Genomic DNA, 3,725 nt, shown 5'->3' with positions numbered 1-3,725 from the left:
CTTTTTCAACCCTCACGCAATATATGAGCGCAAGCCATGGATATAGCACTATAGGTGGAATAGAATATAATGATGGAGGTATGTGGAGAAGACAAAAAAGAGAAAGTCTCACATCGACACGGCTAATCAACGGGCTATGGAGATGCCCATCAATTGATGTCAATGCGAGGAGTAGGGATTGCCATGCAACAGATGCACTAAGAGCTATAAGTGTATGAAAGCTCAACAAAAGAAACTAAGTGGGTGTGCATCCAACTTGCTTACTCATGAAGACCTAGGGCATTTGAGGAAGCCCATCGTTGGAATATACAAGCCAAGTTCTATAATGAAAATTCCCACTAGTATATGAAAGTGACAACATAGGAGACAATCTATATGAAGAACATGGTGCTACTTTGAAGCACAAGATATGAGACTCACTAAATGAAGAACATGGTGCTACTTTGAAGCACAAGTGTGGAAAAAGACATAGTAACATTGCCCCTTTCTATTTTTCTTTTTTTTCTTTTTTCTTTCGTGGGCTTCTTTGGCCCCCTTTTTTTATTTAGGCTTCTTTGGCCTTTCCTTTTTTTCTTTTTTTTCTTTTTCTTTTTTTATGGGGCAATGCTCTATAATGATGATCATCACACTTTTATTTACTTACAACCCAATATTACAGCTCAATATTAGAACAAAGATATGACTCTATATGAGTGCTCAAGTCATGAATATGATGATGATGAACGTTGCATGGCAATATATCTCGGAATGGCTATGGAAATGCCATGATAGGTAGGTATGGTGGCTGTTTTGAGGAAGATATAATGAGGCTTATGTGTGATAGAGCGTATCGTATCACGGGGTTTGGATGCACCGGCGAAGTTTGCACCAACTCTCAAGGTGAGAAAGGGCAATGCACGGTACCGAAGAGGCTAGCAATGATGGAAAGGTAAAAGTGTGTATAATCCATGGACTCACATTAGTCATAAAGAACTCATATACTTATTGCAAAAGTTTATTATCCCTCGAAGCAAAGTACTACTACGCATGCCCCTAGGGGTATAGATTGGTAGGAAAAGACCATCGCTCGTCCCCGACCGCCACTCATAAGGAAGACAATCAAAGAAACACCCATGCTTCAAATTTTTCACACAACGGTTACCATACGTGCATGCTACGGGACTTGCAAACCTCAACACAAGTGTCTCTACAATCCACAACCACCCACTAGCATGACTCTAATATCACCACCTTTATATCGCAAAACTATTGCAAGGAATCAAACATATCATATTCGGCGATCTACAAGTTATGTAGGATTTTATGACTAACCATGTTATTGACCAATTCCTGTCATCTCTCTAAATAGATATAAGTGAAGCAAGAGAGTTTAATTCTTTCTACAAAAGATATGCCCACGCTCTAACAAATATAAGTGAAGCAAAAGAGCATTCTACAAATGGCAGTTTTCTATATGAAGAGAAACAGGCAATCCAAACTTCAAAAGATATAAGTGAAGCACATGAAGCATTCTATAAAGCCATACTCAAAAGATTTAAGTGAAGTGCAATGAGCATTCTAAAAATCAACCAAGGACTATCTCATACTAGCATGGTGCATAAAGTAAAAATGAAAACTAAATGCAGAAGACGCTCCAAGACTTGCACATAATGCATAAACGAAACGAATACGAAAACATACCGATACTTGTTGAAGAAAGAGGGGATGCCTTCCGGGGCATCACCAAGCTTAGACGCTTGAGTCTCCTTGAATATTTACTTGGGGTGCCTCGGGAATCCCCAATCTTGAGCTCTTTCCTCTCTTCCTTTTCCTAATATCAAGACCTCCTCGTTTAGACACTTCATCCACACAAAACTTCAACAGAAAACTCGGTAAGATCCGTTAGTATAATAAAGCAAATCACCACTCTAAGTACTACTGCAAACCAATTAATATTTTGTTTTTGCATTGTGTCTACTGTAATATAACTTTTCCATGGCTTAATCCACTAATATAAATTGATAGATTCATCAAAACAAGCAAACTATGCATCAAAAACAGAATCTGTCAAAAACAGAACAGTCTATAGCAATCTGAACATCCACCATACTTCTGGTACCCCAAAAATTCTACCAAAATTATAAAAATTAACAAGTTGTATAGCAAGACAGTGCAAAAGGAATCAGAACCAATTGACGTTCCAGTTAAAAATGTAAAATCGCGCACTACAGCCAAAGTTTCTGTCCTGCACCGTACAAACCAACAAGCATTGTAAACATCCTAAAGGCAAACCTTAGCACATTACTTTTATAATACAATGGAATTATACAAGGGGATAATTATTTTTGATGAAAATTTTCTGTAATCAAGATTCACAAAGTTTCCGTGAGCATGAACAAAGTTCAAGGAGCTCTCCCACTTCAACAATGATTATCTTTCTCACTTTCACTTTCCTTTTGAAAAGTTTTAGGTTCCCCTCTTTATTTTTTTTGTTTTTAAACTATATAAAAGCACTCAACATAAATAAATGACTCTCTAAAACTTCCGGGTTGTCTCCCTGGCAGCGCTTTCTTTAAAGCCATTAAGCTAGGCATTTAGTGCTCAAGTAATGAATCCACCCGGATCCCAAGGTATATCAAAGCCAATTTGAATTAATAATGATTTATGATTTAGTAGTGAGCACAAAGTAACATATATCATGCAACAACAAAGTCTAAATCTCTTCCTATGCATCGGCATATCATAAAAGAACAATTCATGCACACCAAGTAAAGGCCAATGCATAGTATAAACAGTTTCTTGCAATTCTATCGTATTGGAAACATGAAGAGGTGGAGATGTAGTTCCTCTCTAATAATAATTGCAAGTAGGAGCAGCAAGCACATGCATATTATATCTATCAAAATCATCATGTGCAACGGTAAAAGGCAACCCATCAATATAATCCTTACTAAGCACAAACTTCTCCGATATAGTGTAGTCGGGAGAATTCAAAAAGATAATAGGACTATCATGTGTGGGTGCAATAGCAACAACTTCATGTTTAACATAAGGAACTATAGCAAGTTCATCTCCATAAGCATAATTCATATTGGCATCTTGGCCACAAGCATAGCAAGCATCATCAAAAAGGGATATTTCAGACAAATTCAAGGGATCATAGCAATCATCATAGCAATCATCCTTTGGTAAGCACGAAGGGGAATTAAACAATGTATGAGTTGGAGGGTTACTCTCATTAGAAGGTGGGCACGGGTAGCTAATCTGCTCTTCCTCCTTTTGTTCTTTGCTCTCCTCATCATCTTTTTCATCCAATGAGCTCACAGTTTCATCAATTTCTTCTTCCATAGCTTCCTGCAAAATATTAGTCTCTTCTTGGACAGCGGAGAATTTATTCATAAATGCATTAATATAGTAATTGTATTCATAATTTGCATAGCAATATCTAAGTATAGTAAGATTTTCAGGCCTATAAACATCATCATCTAAAGCTTCATACTTTTCAAACAAAGATTCAATTTCATAAGCAGCCTTAAAAGCAACAAATTCTTCTATTTGCTCTACATCATAGTAATCATATATACCATTAGCATAAGAAGCTAAGGTTTCATTACCATTAAATTTGCATGAAAAGGGAAGGTGTGGAGCCTCCATCCTAGAGCAACAAGCAATATCATATCTCAAGCATAGAGCCCAGGCATACCAACGCAACATAATAAATTGATCCCATAATAGTTTCCCTTTTT

Source organism: Triticum dicoccoides, chromosome 2B (genome assembly GCF_002162155.2).
Source record: "Triticum dicoccoides isolate Atlit2015 ecotype Zavitan chromosome 2B, WEW_v2.0, whole genome shotgun sequence".
Taxonomy (NCBI): Eukaryota; Viridiplantae; Streptophyta; class Magnoliopsida; order Poales; family Poaceae; genus Triticum; species Triticum dicoccoides.
The sequence above is the reverse complement of the archived record's forward strand: the minus strand, read 5'-3'. Positions refer to the sequence as shown.